Here is a 17,228-nt window from a genome sequence, read left to right as displayed (position 1 = left end):
CCTCTTACAACTGCTTAAAAGTGCCTTAATCACTCTGTATTCAATGGCCCTTGTTCTGCCCAGCAACAAAATAAACAGCCTTTGCGAGGCTAGAACCCAGGACCCTGCACACCATAGCCAAAGTGATTTACAACTAAGCCATGTCAGATATACATAACCCTGATGTTTTCACAAATATATCATCCAGCCCAGTCATTCAACAGTACAGGGAATGTATTCCAACATGTAGATGTATGTGTGTGTGTGTGTGTGTGTGTGTGTGTGTGTGTGTGTGTGTGTGTATGTATATATATATATATATATATATATATATATATATATATATATATATATATATATATATATTATATATATATATATATATATATATATATATATATATATATATATATGTATATATATATATATATATATATATATATATATGTATATATATATATATATATATATATATATATATATATATATATATATATATAGATATATATATATATATATATATATATATATATATATATATATATATATATATCCATACATATGCATACATCTGTAGATATATATGTCTACATCTATATATATATATATATATATATATATATATATATATATATATATATATATATATAGATATAGATATATATATATATATGTTTAGGTATATATGTACATACATCTGTAGATAAAAATGGGAACATAACAAAAACATATATGTCCACATGCACTGTTAATGGGGTTGAGAAGCCCCAAACAGCATACGTCTTGTATGAATAGGTATCCCCCCCACAGCCAAAGACGTCTGCCCTGTAATACACTACCAACGGGCGCAGATCCCATAACCAGGACCTGACATGACATGGGCACAAGATGTTAACAGTACTCCATCCCACCTGTATGATGTCAGGCTGTTACCAGTAACATATCATGCAGTACAGTATGCCTCCCATGGGGAATGTACAATGTGGAAGCAATCAACATCCCTGTGATACATATACACAGGCACATATATACAGATACAGATATACACACACACACACACACACACACACATATATATATATATATATATATATATATATATATATATATATATATATATATATATATATATATATATATATATATGCAACTACACATACACATGCAGGGATATGTATTGGAAGATACATATGTAGACGGTGCACACAATATGGAACAGCCACTATACCTACAGTTACCACCTTTCCAACTGGACACTGTATGAGCCACCCATACAAATGACAATCATTGCCTGCAACATATACCCACAGAGAGGGGGAAGGATATAACACCACACGCAGGTTTGCATACATGGGAAAGCTTTGTGTACTATTACAGTTGTATATGCCCTGTCGTATAGCTGTTTAGACACTGATATCCATATAAACAAAGTAATGCAATTGTGAAACAGTTATACTAATACAGTAGTCTGGAAAGGTTTAGATATGTTGCTGTCCAGGCCGTGGCCTTCAAGTAGTACAATAGTAAAGACAGACTGGGCCACAGGATACCAAACAATCAACAGTAAGTAATGCAGATGTATAGTTCACAGCCTCTGTCTACACTCTGTACAGAATCCCTAAGGGGTAAAGACCTCAGCTGACACAATGGGATGTAACTGTTACATAACAAGGCATAACTGACACCATCACAATCACACTGACAAACAGAACAGTCTGTATGGCAGGAGGCAGTAGGCCTGCATTTACCAAAGGTGGATTGTATGGTAATGTACATCTATATCAACCGACCATTTCTGCTCAGCAGCTTTAGCTGCAATTTCATTATTTAACCACAAGATGGCACCATAACCTAGGCTGATTCCTAGCATTGTTTGCCCTCACATAACTGGTGTAAGGCTCAGACCCTACACTAAGTTAGGATAGCATAAGTATATTTTCTCCTGCACAGTCTGAGAAGCTCTTTCCTATCCTGCTATTATCACTCTGTCTGAGACTCCCTCCCAATTCCTGATACCCATCTCTCTACTCTCCCTTACCTTGCACTTCCCAGCTTCTACCCCTCAGTACTTACCTGTATCTACTGAACTTTTCCTCAGAATTCACCTGCACAAAGATAGGTTTTCTGCTAGTCCTTAGCCACCTGTTTCTTCCCCGCTCCATTCGCCCTGCGGGCTCACTCTGCTCCCCTACCCTACCCCCAATTTCCACTAACCCCCAGTGCTCTTACATTTATACCTAATGAGACAATCCCCTTCCCGTAATTATCCAATTACCTTTACCTACACACTAGATACAGATACTTCCTTACACACATTCCCCTCCTCACTACTTCTACTTTCATACTATTTATATCCTTCCTGGCTTTCTTATCTATCCTATTACTACTTTACTTACATCACTCCCCATCACATCAGCCTAAAATTAAAAATTTACTCCTCTCTCTTACATCAATACACATCCTACTCATACACTCATACTTACATAATATAAAAACTCACACATCACTGCACCCCTCCATCCTCTAAAACAAACATTACCTACCAATCTACCTACTACTCACAACCATGCAAACATCATCTCTACCTCAACCTATCTCTCCCCAAAGTATCATAGGCTAGCCCAGATTAGTCTTCAACAAACCAGAAGATCACTATATACTCTCTTCAAACTCTTGAAACTCTCAAATACATTACAACAACACCCTCTTTTTCATGGGGATATCCACCCTAACCCAAGACCTAACAATACCTTATTAAACCCCCAACAGCCCCAAACCACCACTCATATAACCCTGACCAAAACTACTAACTCCTTATTGATAGCCCATCTTAATATACAGAGCTTAAACAATAAAATGAGCCAACTGCATACGCTACTGGACATACATTCCTTTGATGTCCTTTGCCTAACAGAAACCTGGCTCAAACCAGGAGTAAAAGATAATGAAGTCGTTCCACCAGGATATAATATAATAAGGGCAGACCGAACTACAAAAAAAAAGGTAGAGGTGTAGCAATTTTGTATAAATCTAATCTAAATATGTCTCTAGTAGACTTACAACTACCATTAGATAACCACGCAGAAATCCTTGTCTCTAAACTCCAGCTCAATTCTAGCAAAGCTATCTATATAATATGCTCCTACCTACCTCCAGGCAATAATATCAACACACTGGAAAATATCCTATGTTTCCTCTCATCCTCCCTCCCTCAAAAAACTCTAGTACTTGGAGACTTCAATATAGACTGGAACTGCTGTACTTCCAATCAACCTTCAATCCATATAAACTTGTATGGCTTTTCTCAATTTATCACCACCCGTACAAGAATCCATAAGCCTACTAACAGAGAGAGTACATTAGATTGGATCCTAGTAAAAAACCATCCCCTCACTTATACTGGAGACACCCTGCCTGACGACATTAGCAACCATTTACTCACCTATATAATTAGGCATAAAACCTTCTACCTTAAGCAACCTATCTTTAAAACTATACGAAACAAAAAACACTTTAATGCTGTAAGTTTCCAAGCTGAGCTACAAGCCTGTGATTGGTCTCCCTTAAAAGAACTCTCCCTTGATGAAACAGTATCCTATTTTAACTCTAAATTCCTACAAATACTGAAATACCATGCCCCTAGTCGATCCTTAAGAACCAGAAGTAAAGCAGCACCATGGCTCTCTAAAGAAACAAAACAAAAAATCCTAGTAAGAAATAAGATCTGGTCTAAATGGAGATGTACTAAAAGCCCAGCTGATCACCAGAACTAAAACAGCATAGAAACTCCACAAAGAAAGCTATACTCCTTGATAAAAAAAAACTACTACTTTAAACTCCAAAACCGGCATCAGCAAACCACCCAAATATTTTGGACAACTATTAACAGACTTTTACACTCAGGACACTCCAAGACTCCAACTCCTACAGCACTTTCCCTATGTACATCTAAGGAGATTGCTGACACCTTCAATACCTCCTTTACTGAAACTGTACAGTCTCTCGCAAATTCCTTACCTCTTGTTACCACAAACCTCCCATTCTCTATGACTAGCAAACCCCCTACCTTTCAACTAAATCCAGTCTCTACATCTTTCATCCACACCTTACTAACGAAACTTAAACCATGTAACCCATCCGCTGATCTCTTACCAGCGGAATACCTGCAAATTGCAGCTCAAGTTCTCTCCTATCCTATTTCCATACTAATCAATAGAACTATTACTGAAGGTTATATCCCATCTCTCTGGAAAATCGCACGCATAATTCCTCTTCATAAGGGTGGTAACTCAACCAAAATATCTAACTATCGCCCCATAGCCCTGCTCTCCCCTCTAGCCAAAATAATGGAAAAATGTATACACCACCAATTACTTGATCACCTTCTCCTACATAACCTTCTAGCAGACTGTCAACATGGTTTTAGGCCATACCACAGTACTACTACTGCCCTACTATCCTTCACTGATTACATCAACAAGCATCGTAACAATAATAGGCTATCTACTGCTTTGTTTATAGACCTATCAAAAGCCTTTGATACGGTGAACCATCAATTACTATTACAAATACTAGAACAATACTCATTCAACACAAAGACACTACAGTGGTTCAAGTCCTACCTAGAAAACAGACAGCAAGCTGTTCTCTGGGACAACAACCTCTCTACTCTTCTTCCTATTACTCTTGGGGTCCCACAAGGCTCCATCCTGGGACCTCTCCTCTTCTCTATCTTTATCAACGACCTACAGCTAAATATTCCACAATCTACCTGCATACAATATGCAGATGATTTCACATTAGTGTGTTCTGCCACCTCATCATCTGAGCTCTAATCTATCACCCAGTCAGTATTTACCTCAGTTGAAAATGCTTTTTGCAATGTTTCCTCCTACTAAATGCCAAAAAAAACAAGTTACTTGTTTTTACTACTACGCAGAAGTCCCCTTCAATAGATCTAACAGTCAAATCAAGCAATGGAACTATAATTACACCTGATCCAACCACCAAGCTCTTAGGAGTAATAATAGATCACAATCTCAACTTTGACACACATATTAGCACTACAATTAAAACTTAACAGAAAACTGGCTCACTGTACAAGGTAAAGTCCTTCCTCACCCCTGAAGCCAAAACCACCATTGCCCATACTCACCTGATGTCTACTCTCCTCTATGCTTCATCTATCTATACAAATCTTTCCAAAACTAACCTAAACAAACTAGCAGCCTCCTACAACAACATTGCCAGAACTGCTACGGGTTCACCATATAGAAATCATCACTGTTTAAACCTCAAACAATTAGGCTGGCTTGAACTCCAAAACCAGCTACTATTTCAGCAACTTACAATTACCCACAAAATTCTCTTTCACACCAATAGGACTCCTATTCTTTGTAACATTGCCACTCCTTATAGAAATCTTACTACCCTATGCTCAGCAAATAAATAACAAGTATCCACCCAGAAATCCCTTAATAAAGCCGGGGACTCCCTCTTTTCAAATTCTGTGTGTAAGAGTTGGAACAAACTCTCCAGCAACCTACAGTTACTTTCATCATTATCACTGTTTAAACATCAGCTAAAACTACACCTTAAAGAACATTGGTTATGCCCATATACTAACCCAGATTAACACCAGCCAGCTATCATAATTCCTTTTCCCCCCTCTACTACCCACTAGGGCACAATCACATCCTATTTATTCAAAATCAATATTGTAGTCGTTCATATTTCCTTCTAACTTCGTTAAACGTACTCTTCACTTTTCTAAAATCACTCACCTCTTCCTGATATTGATCTATGTCAAGGTTAACTCCTATGCTACCTATGACATTTCACACTTCCTGATATTCTTCTATGTCAATGTTAATACTCATGCTACCAATGTCATCTCTCGCAAACCTTTTCTAAAGTAATATCTAGATAGTACCTTTCACCCCTCCACTCTTTTTTTTGTCCTAATATTGCCAAACATTCTTCCTCTTGTATATACTGCCCATAATACTACTTACTCAACACCCTAACTTTTCCTTCTCTAATGTTGTTTGTTCCTTCTTTGCTGACCTAAACTTCTTTGATTTTAATTTTTTCTTTACCATTTTTTTTAATCTTTGCTATTTGAAGCTACTTGAGTTCATTAGATGACACCCTTTAGCTGTGTACTGCATTAATTCTTTGTAATAATTTACTGTTTACAATTTATTTTTATTTGTAGTCCTGTTGCATTACCTTAATGTTGGAGCTTATCTCCCCGGGCCTCTACTGAAAATGGACATATATCCAGTTAGACTAGCCCAGTCAACAAATGTAAAATAAATAAATAAATAAATAAAACAAAAGATACCTTAAGGCAGCTTACCCCTGGTACCCCCAAATGTTGTAACAACCTAGGTTAGTTATGGTGAACCTCCCCCTAGACTCAATAATACAGGGCCATATACCACTGTTATATACTCTGGCCTCTGGAGTGCATAAGGGCACACATGTATTGTGTCGGTGAAGCCCGCACATATATGGACCCAACCCCATAGTATGTGTGGATGATACAACAGCAGTGGACTGATGGCAGGAATTGCAGCATGACATACTCACAGCCCACTAGAGAACAACCCCTGACAGCATGTTATATGTGCATAGCTTGGTATGTAGGTGGAGGACAGAGGCTGGAACACAGGCCCATATGTGTAAAACTGTTGTCATACACTAAGCAAGTCGCTGGTGTTAACGGATAGTCTGCAACATACCCTTAGTTAGGAATATGAAGTTAGAAACAGAAATGGATGTAGCCATGTACTGATAGCACTCAACACACACACTGCCAGTGATATATCTGACCCAAGACCTGTGTGGTGGATAGACAAAACATAATAGGAACACCTCTGACCATCAAGAGGATAGGCCCATGGTTGAGAGCTATGCAGAGAGACTGCATTCCAAGTTAAACTAGTATGTACACACAAACCCTGTAACTCCAGTGCTATACAATACTTACAACAACTCTACTCACACTCTGTCTGTAGTTGTGGAACCTCCTACAAATATGTAGCTGGCCTGAGTGTGCAGGTTCTCCTGTAAGAGGTATTGCTACCTGCTGTCTTTAACACTGATGCCCACACACAGGAAGAATGTTCATCATACAGGAAAGGTAAAGGGACCACGCACACATGATGTTGGGATTTATAGTAGTTGGTTGCCATGACAGTGGTAATTGGAAGAACTACACAGCATGCTGCATGCAGGTAGCAAGTGGAGGACACTGATTGGTACAGAGGCCATCACCTGATCATGTGCATCATCTACTGCTGCAATCTATGCAAAGCAGCTCATTCCATTTACTGGGGAGAGTACTGAGAGAGAGAGAGCGTGTGTATAAGAAAAAAAAAAAAATAGCAAACACTCTAGAAGTGTCTGCAGTCCCAGAACAAATATGTGAAGTATGTTGTTCTTTTTTCATCTTTTCCCAGTTAGGGGTCACCACAGCAGAACTCTGCTCTGCTAATGACTGGCAGTTGATTTTTATGGTGTGAGGTGCCAGCCTGATGCCCAACCTTCAACGAAGGCATGCCCATTCACGCATGTCTTTTGAACGCCACTCGACCACGGGGAGGACATGCAGACTCCACACAGAAGGCGCTCCAGCCAAGAATCAAATGGGAGAACCTCTTGCTGTGAGGTGACAATGCTACCGCTGCAATTGACCATAGTACTTGGTCCATAATAATGAGACAGATGATATGGAATGCTTATATGTGCCTTCAGGTGTTGTTGTAATAATGTTCAGCTGAACTACTGCTAAGGAAAATAGAGTCCATCCCTGTGGGTAGTGGGCCATGCCCCTCAACCGTGCAGAGCAGCATTGACTGATAAGATGTAAGCCATCATAGTGTGTATTGTGCAATGGGACGTATGTATATTACATCACCAAAGCTGGTGGTGGAAGTAATGCCATTATGTTGGGCACGTGGGATCCACAGCCCACACCCTGAAGGATGTGAACCCCTTGTTGGGAGCACATTGTCCTTGTCTGTGAAGTATGGAATGGGAATATGGGGAAGTATGTCAGGTATAGTTGTGGAGGTTGTCAGGGTTGGTAGCTATGGAGGACAATCTACAGGGGTGGTATGTGACACATGGGGTGGGTAAACACCCTGGATGGTGTATTTGGTAAGTGATGTGAATGCCCCATGGGCCCCAATATGGACACAATGGGAACAAGCCTCCCACCCACTGCTACTCACAACAGCAGTCCATGTCCTGAAGGTGCCTTACCTGGAGGCTGAGCAGGAGGAGTATGTCAGTCCTGTGAATGTGTACTGGGTGCCTCAGAGTGATGTAGCACATCCCACATGTGTCTGTGGAGCCCGTTTTGAAACAGACCCTGGACCTAACCTCAAAAGACAGGAACATGTCTGTGTGTGACCTCGAGGGGGGACGACAACATCCGCTGAGTTGTATAGCTGGACCAGTACATGAGGAGGCCCTAGGGTGGGACACACATGTGATGTGGCCGAGTAACATGGGCAGATGGGTTTGGAGAAATGGTTCTGGTGCACAATAGTACATATGCATGCTATTGTGTCACTGTTATAGAACATATGTTTGTAGTAATAGTCTACACAATCCCAGAACATGTCCAACAGCATGCATAGATATCCCCAATAACACAGAATGTCAGATGTGCAGCAATCACAAAGCAGCCATACCACAGGCATATACACAACCATAGTGGCCCGGACAATGGTACACAGGTGAATAGTCTGTAACAGACCAGCAATGATAGTGTCCACACAGGGAACATGGCTACAAATACATAGCACAAAGTGTGGTACAATAAAATATCTGTCCCACCGGTAAGTAAGCTGTAGCCATACCTAATGAGTTCTGTGTACAGTTTAAAGTCGCCGATATGGTGGGACCGTGACAGAGATGTGTACTAAGGACTGTGGTAACCTTGCTGTATGAGTTGCTCAGACCTTTTTCCATCTTTATGTCTTTCAGGCAACATGTCACATGCATGACTCCCACCGTATTCAGCTGCTGAAAATGAAGTAGTGCTCACCTATTTAATCCAGCACTGCCCTGTCCTGTTTGGCTGGGCTGCCCATGATCAGCAGGAGTGGACCAACCTGTGGAACAACCTAGTCCACAGGGTCAATGATGTTGGGCTGCACAACTGCAGTTATGAGCAGGTCCGGCATCATTGTTCTGACCTGCTTTGCAATGCTGGTGGTAATTGTCTTTGGCACTGCAATTGTGAGGGCTTGTCCCTGTCATCAGCGGTAGTGGGCAATGGCCACCAGGTCTTACCTCAACAGGCATACATACTGACCGCTCTCACATAATATGAAACACACACCAAACTAACACACACAGACCTGCATATTGTGCAAATACTACAACCTATCCTGCTACCTTGGCCACATCTGGGCATATGTGCACACATACACGTCACTATATTTCTACATAGGATTGTGGGGGGCACACCTGACTGTTATGATGTGTGTACATCTGACTGGGGAGTTACACCAGACCATTACTACATTTCTAAATAGGTTTGGGGGCACACCTGACTGTTACTACATGTCTAGGTTGGGTTGGGGAAGCACACCTGACTGTGTCTACATTCCTACACAGGATTGGGGTAGGGGGCACACCTGAATGTTGCTACATGTCTACACATGTTTGGGGAGGGGGCACACTTGTCTGTTTCTACATTTCTACACAGTGGTTGTGATGGGGCACACCTGACTATTACTACAATTCTATGCTGGGTTGGGGAAAGGGGCACACCTGACTGTTTCTACATGTCTACATAGGAGTGGGAGGGCACACCTGACTGTTACTACATTTCTAAATAGGATTGTAGGGGACACCTGACTGTTACTACATTTTTACACAGGATTGGGGGGCACACTTGACTGTTACTACATTTCTACACAGGACTGGGGGGGCACACTTGACTGTTACTACATTTCTACACAGGATTGGGGGGCACACCTGGCACTTGTAAACATATGCTATGACTGTACTGGTATGTCAGGTACTCCATTTCATTCTGTATTCTAAGCTATCATGCTGGCTAGAGGCATATCAGTGTACTACAGGTCTTAGCTTTGGTTGACCTACATATTAGTCTCTGATGTCCCACCCTTCATAACTAACATCCCACTGCCTGACCTGCTGTAGTCTGTCTGTGTAGGCCTGGGGGGGGGGGTTACCCATAGGCATCATTCAGAGGCCATAGCACAGCCTCTGTTTATGTTTGTCTACACCTGTCCTGCTGGCTGAGACTGTTGTTGGATATGTGAACCTCATTGACTGGTATGTGTGAGTCATATGGACACACATGTGGCCCAGCACATTTCCTGCAGTGAGTTTTGTCACCCTGTGTAGTACTGGCTACTATGGTGACTTCAGTATTTGTTACATATCTCATGGTGCCACTATGGGTGTCTACTATCTGCTGGCATACCATTCAGCCACCCGATTCCCTTGCATGCTCACATCCATACCATAGATACAGGTAATGACACATTCTACTCCATTCGGCAATTGGAAGGTTGAGTGACTTAGGTTGTGGGTGTGCCAGTATTGAGGATGGTGCTGGAGGGCTGCCTATGTCGGATGCACACAGTACACTCCCTATAAATGGTTGAGCACAGGTAGTGTCATATTTGGCATCCCTTTTACTGTATGTGTGAGTCAGAGAGAGGTGTCATTCCCTGGGTCCCTACTGTGTCAGTGTATGTGCTATGCATTGCCTCTTTGCCAAGGCCAGGGCATACTGGGCACACCTCCTTCTGTCTACTGGGGCAGGCTCAGGTTGTTCCTCCTCTGATTCACTCTGTGCCTGTGCAGGCCTTGGCAATGGTGGGGGGCTGTATGGGTCTGCCCCATGCTGTTCCTACTGCAGCTGTTTCCACAGGATCATATTGTGTAGCATGGCACATACGATGACAATTTGGGTACATGTAGCCGGTGAGTACTGTAAGGCTCCACTGGATCTCTCCAGGCATTGGAACCATGACTTGAGCATCCCAAACACACACACTCTATTATAATTCTGGTCTGTGCGTGTGCCTTATTATGAAGTTCTTGTTCGGGTGTGTATGCATTTCTGATGGGTGTCATCAGCCACGGCTCCAGTGCAAAACCAGCATCCCCCATTAGGTGAACGTAAGAAGTGTCCCTATTGGCAAATCTCTGGTACAGCTGCATCAGATGCCAGATGTGGGAATTGTAATAGGTTCCAGGGCAGCACACATATTCATTATAATGCCCTGGGCATCCCACATGACCTGGCATTTGATGGTGGGGAAGCCCTTGTGGTTGATGTAGACTCTACCCTGATCACTGGGTGGTGCTTTGATGCATATGTGCGTGCAGTCTATTGCACCCATTACCTCAGGGTAATCTGCTATTTGGTGGAAGAGATGCATATTGCTGGCCAACACCTCACGAGTGTTGAGGAAATATACGTGCTCACCGGCATGTGTTGACATGGCATCCAGGAACTGGTGGACTACTCTGGATGCTGATGCATGTGAGATCCCCATGATATCCCCAGTTAGGCTTTGGGAGGTACCTGTGGCTAGTATTCCTATGCCTACACATACCTTGATATCCACTGGGATGGGTTCCCCTCTGTTAGTTTGTTGTGTCAGGTGTGGCTGGCACAGCTCAACAATTTGCTGTAGGAGGTCCCTGTCCACCCTATAGCGTTCCACTATCTCCAGCTCATGTAGCTCCTGGTAGGTTACCCTGGGTCTGTACAGTCTTTTCCGTCTCCTCACTGTGGGTTGGTCGACAGCATTCACATTCTCACCACCCTCAGCCTCTTCCACATGTTGTTGTATGATGCCTGCCGCAGCCCCTATCATTTTGTTGTTTTGCTTATTAAATGTTCCCCACTTCTTTACACCGGTGGTGAAGAGTGTGGGAAACATCAGAGGGAAAAGTGTTTGCAAAGTTTATAATAGTATTCTGGGCTGGGCTAGTCTGCTGACTGTGTAATTGGCTGATTCTGATACATTTCACCTGCCAGCTATGCTAGTTCTCCTAGATTACCTTTCTACTGTTGTTTTACCTTCCCGTTACCTTCCTGTTTAAGCCCGGGGGCACGCCATGCAAACACAGTGCTCAAATGTGCACAGAGCTGCTATTTCCTTGTTTACTTTTTTTCCCTTTTAAAACCTGGTGCATGGTGCGCACACAATCTTAGGCAATCTAAAGAGTGCTAGGCAACCTCAGACACACCCCCTTGCTTAGCTGTGCTAAGCTAGGAACAAACCTGAGCCACAGGGCTCCAATCTGCTTACAGTATGCCTGACACACCTGACGTCAGCTAACTCCTAGGCTTGCACCAACCTACTCCTGCTCTTACACTTTTGGGAGCTGACTAGCATGCAGGGGATATCTGGGATTCAGTATCATTCCCCTCATTTACATAGGATTGCCTGCTGATGCATAGTTACTTGTCCCACACTGAGCCTCCCCCCTTAGCAACTACTCTTCACTAGCCATGTTGTCTTCTGCCTGCCATTGAGTATAATGGCAGAATAGTGATTTTAGTTAGAATGCTTATTTTAGGTTTATTTTCTTATTTTCCCCCCGATCCCATTTGCGTGCCGCTGCCCTATGCTTAAACAGCCAAGATCAGCTAAAATAAAATAAAAGTTTTTTTTTTTTCAAGTGTTTTCCATGCCAATGGCCTTATAGTTGGCCATTGGCATGCTTTATACATGATATCCACCCTTTGTTTGGAGCTGTCATGGCTCCATTTTGTAGTTTGCAGAAATGTACTCTGTTACTGGCGGAGTACATTTCTGCAGATTACACTAGTCCTGCACTGCTGGTTTCCAGCTTCCTGGATCACAAATTCACCTCATTTGCATGGATTTCTCCTGCAAATGGGGTAATTTGCATACAGGGGCTGAGTTCATGCAGGGCTAGTGCAGAAGCACTCATGCTTGCCCCTACATGTTAATCTTGGATCGCACAGCAGGTGTATTGCCTGCTGGAGCTCCTGCACTAGTCCTGCATGCTGTGCAGGGCTTGCAGAATCCAGGGGATTGTTTTCACTTCACTGACTAGTATTGAGTTCACCACCATTGTTAACCCAATGATATTTTGGCTTTCATACAACATAATAGTATCTCATACACTCTCTTGTTTCTCCAAACTTTAATAGCCTATTTCTAAAAACTGCACATGAATAACTAATAACCTGCTTACCATGATTCTATTATCTTTCTTGGAAAGTGTGCCTTTTTATGTGCACTATTAACACGTAACTAGACTGTATAAGCTCTCTACAATGTGTGCTGCTAATCTCTTTGAATTGCATTTCAAATGTTTAGAAATGTATACAAATCTGTATACTCTGCTTTTATTATTGTAAATATCATCTTGTTAAAAATAACATTTCTGTAACCTGGAGCTCTTCTCCCCAGGCCTCCACTGAAAATGGGTTTTTGACCCAGTGGACTTTCCCAGTCAACAAATGTCAATAAATAAATATCAGTCAAATGGATATCATGCAATAACTGAAAGTATAAGAGAGGGCTGTGAAAACAGTGCTTCTGCCAGTGAAAAATTAAAGTATACCCTAAGACACTCACTAGGAAAAGTATATTTCCCTATCTGATTTGTCTTTATTTTTACTGTGCAAAGATTTATGTGAAAAGCACCAATAACAGTTAGTGTATAGTGATGAAATGGGCATTATGGAAACAAAGCCCATTTGTTGTAACAGGTGTTGTACAAAGCAATGTTACTGTCAGTATAATATTAAAGCATATTGTCAGAAACACATTTAGATGTCTCTTGTCTATTCTGCATTCATTTTCACTAAAGAAACCTATATGTTTTGTAAAGAAGGGGTACTGTTAGCATGCAATATGCAAATAGCTATCATGGAATATCAGTATATTTGCTGTGATGTGTATTCTGCAGACCAGTGCTAATGTTATTATAATATTAAAGCATATTGTCAGAAACACATTTAGAAGTCTCTTGTCTATTCTGCATTCATTGCAATATTAAAGTATGTTGCCAAATATGCATCTGGACATCTATATTATTCCATCCATTTTACATTCAGCTTTACCATGCAAACCTAATTTTTGTACATATCATTGGTATGTCCATACATCAGTGTTGTTTTAGAGTGTACCGGGGAGAAATGGGTATAAAATGAGTATCATGGAATACCAGTATATTCATTGCACTTGTGTGCTGCACAAAGCTTCAGTCTGTGTTACTGTCATTGTGTATTGTACAGATGAAAATCAGATAATACCCTTACACTGTTAATATGTAATGTGTATTGTTCTATTAGAGTATTTTAACGCTGAGGCATAATAAAGCAAATGAGTTAAGTTAAATAAAATCTTTATGTTGTTTTCTGAGTGGCAATTATAACACACAGTTAATAAACAAGAAAAAAAGAAAGTGTGCACAGGTTATTAAATATATTGTGCCATTATACAACTAATATACTCAATATATTCCAGTTGTTTTTATTCTAAAATATAATTACAAGAGCTCCGTAGTAGGAGTAGTAGTAGTAAGAAAGTCTAACACAAATACATACTCTTATTACTACAACTACTTTACAAATCCTTTTATTAATTTACTGTGCTACATTCATATTTTAATAATGTCTGCCTTTGCATCCACAACCACATACACAAATACAATTTTCCTATACTGGTTTTGCATGTGCAGTTATGCATGAAACATGTGTCATGTTTTTTGTATGGTCTTACAACACCTGTAGATATATGGTGCTTTGAGCACCTATATGCACAGCCTGCATGTTTAGGGGATATGCACATTTTTATTTGCATAGATATACCAATTATATCTGCCATGATAGCATACCTGTTGTCTCACAGTGTCTAATATGTAGGGAAGTTGCCACATTCCAGAACTGTGGAAACTGGCCCAAGAAAGGTGGATGGAGGCTGGCTGACGTTGGGGGGCATGGGGGCAGTATGTCAGCATGTTGCCTGTGCATCACTCCATCATATGCCTATGTTGGTGGCATCTGTATCTGACATGCCACTGGCATTTGTGCCATTCCCACTGGTCTGTCCCCTGGTATGTAACAAGCTACATTATAAGTAGAGCCAAGAACCTAAAATAGCTGTCATTTTTGGCAACAACTGTTTCTTTGCCTTTGGTACAGTGCAATGGCATCATATAAATATTTGTTTCCATAAAAGCTAGAAATATCAAAGTCTACCTACCATGCCTTTGACCTATTTATTTATTTATTTATTTATTTATTTGCAGTTGGTTTACCAGGATAGTCCATTGGGCCAAAATTAACCCGTTTTCAATGGAGTCCTGGGGAGAAAAGCTCCAGACAATATGGATTACAGTAGGCATTAGACATACTTAAACATTATTAAAGTCACAGTAGGCAAATACAAATGCAATGCACAACAATTACAATCAATGTAAGTGTTAAAAAAACTGATGGCAGATTATAAGGGATTATACATAAATTCAAAATTCTACTAAAGTTCTTTCATAAAGAGAGTTCAACATATGAGAGTGTAGAGTATTCTTACATATTCAGTAGTAATAAACAGGGATGAGAGAGAGAAATCAAGGGTGTAAGCAGGAGTAAGAGGAAATGGGTGACCTTGTCCCATAGAGCATGTATATAGTGCCACAAGCCCACATATCCACCAGGGCCTATTACATTCAACATCACTATCCTGGCACTGTAGCCACAACCACCCACAAGCCTGGTCATGGGTACACTGCCTCTGATTGCCCGTACACACATCATCTAACGGAGATATTTCAGTTAGCATACCTGTCAGCAGTACTGGTCTTGTCATAGTAGTATACTTAGCAGTTTTGTTATTCTGAAGTAGATTTCTGCAAGACTGCTCATCAAAGTACTAATGTCTTTTTATCTCTCTCTGCTCTGTGTGCTTGTTGTTCATTGGTATATGTTATTGCATGTTTGCTGTTTTATTTATATCCATTTATTTTACCATTTTGTGCAGCATCTGTCATGGCTGCACTAGTGACATGGCACTGGTCCTCAAGCCACCATCAGTACCATCCTATTCCTGCCTGCTCACCATCTACCTTCAAGCCTGCCTGTCAAGACAGAGGTCTTGCCGAAGGGATGGGACCTGGTGGCATCCCCAGAGGTCTTTGGCAGTACCTCACTGGAGGGGAATATTGTTGCCCCTTATAGTGATTCTGTCAGAGGGACACAATTTATCACAGTGAGAACTGGTAGAGTTCATAGGGGATTTAATTTCTCAGTGGCTTCAAGACCAAACTGCTACTAATCTGGATCAGGTCATTTTGACTTACAGAGTCAAACAACTTCCTTGCATATGCATTACACATGTTTCTGAACTTCAGGCATTGTTGCAGTAAAAAATGGCACCACCTTTTGAATTCTTTGTGCAGTATATAGTTCTGTAAAAAACGGTTTGTAAAACACTAACTGTATTGCACAAAAATTATTTTTAATGCTTTCTTATTATTACAGTTCATTACACATTACTAAATTGCATTTTGTTTATACTAAGAATACAGTGCAACTATTCTAGCATGTTGCATGGTATTTAATTGTTCTGGCACATGGCAATATTAGATTGAAGTAGTCAGGACAACAAAAATGATTATGCTACTTCACCACAGACAATAAAGCATTTATTAATACAGTAACACAGTTTATCTTGTTCTGCTGAAAATACATATTTCTATTCACTTACACTGATGTAATAAGAATGTAATACCAATAGTTTTGATTTATTGTATAATATGTAGTTCTAATTAAATGAAATACAGTGAGAAAGTACATTAAAGTATCACATAAAAGACCTTTAAATATGAAGTTATTTCTGAAATTTGCTGTGAATTAACAATTAGGTAGAGTTTATCACAAGAATGCAGTGATGCATTTGAGTTTACTACAAGCACTAAAGTCACAGGAGCTTAAAGACCAGAGAGTAGAGCATGTTATAACTTGCATGGGCTGCTGACACCCTAAATCAACTGCATTTTCAGGTGAGGTGAAGCAACTATGCTTAGATAGTGGAGTTGACGCACCTTGCCTGAACACTGTAGTCATGTCTGGACAGGGAAAGAATGGGGATTGATGGGAAAATAAATTAGGGTTTCAGGCAGCAACTGGGAGTGGAATTTATGTTTAGGAAGGGGGGCTGTGCTAGGAAGTGGGAGGATGAATTAAGCTTTAGGGAGCTACT

The sequence above is a fragment of the Protopterus annectens genome, chromosome 4.part0, assembly GCF_019279795.1.
Source record: "Protopterus annectens isolate FY-2018-M chromosome 4.part0, PAN1.0, whole genome shotgun sequence".
In the NCBI taxonomy this organism is placed as follows: domain Eukaryota; kingdom Metazoa; phylum Chordata; order Ceratodontiformes; family Protopteridae; genus Protopterus; species Protopterus annectens.
This window is presented reverse-complemented; position numbering follows the sequence as displayed.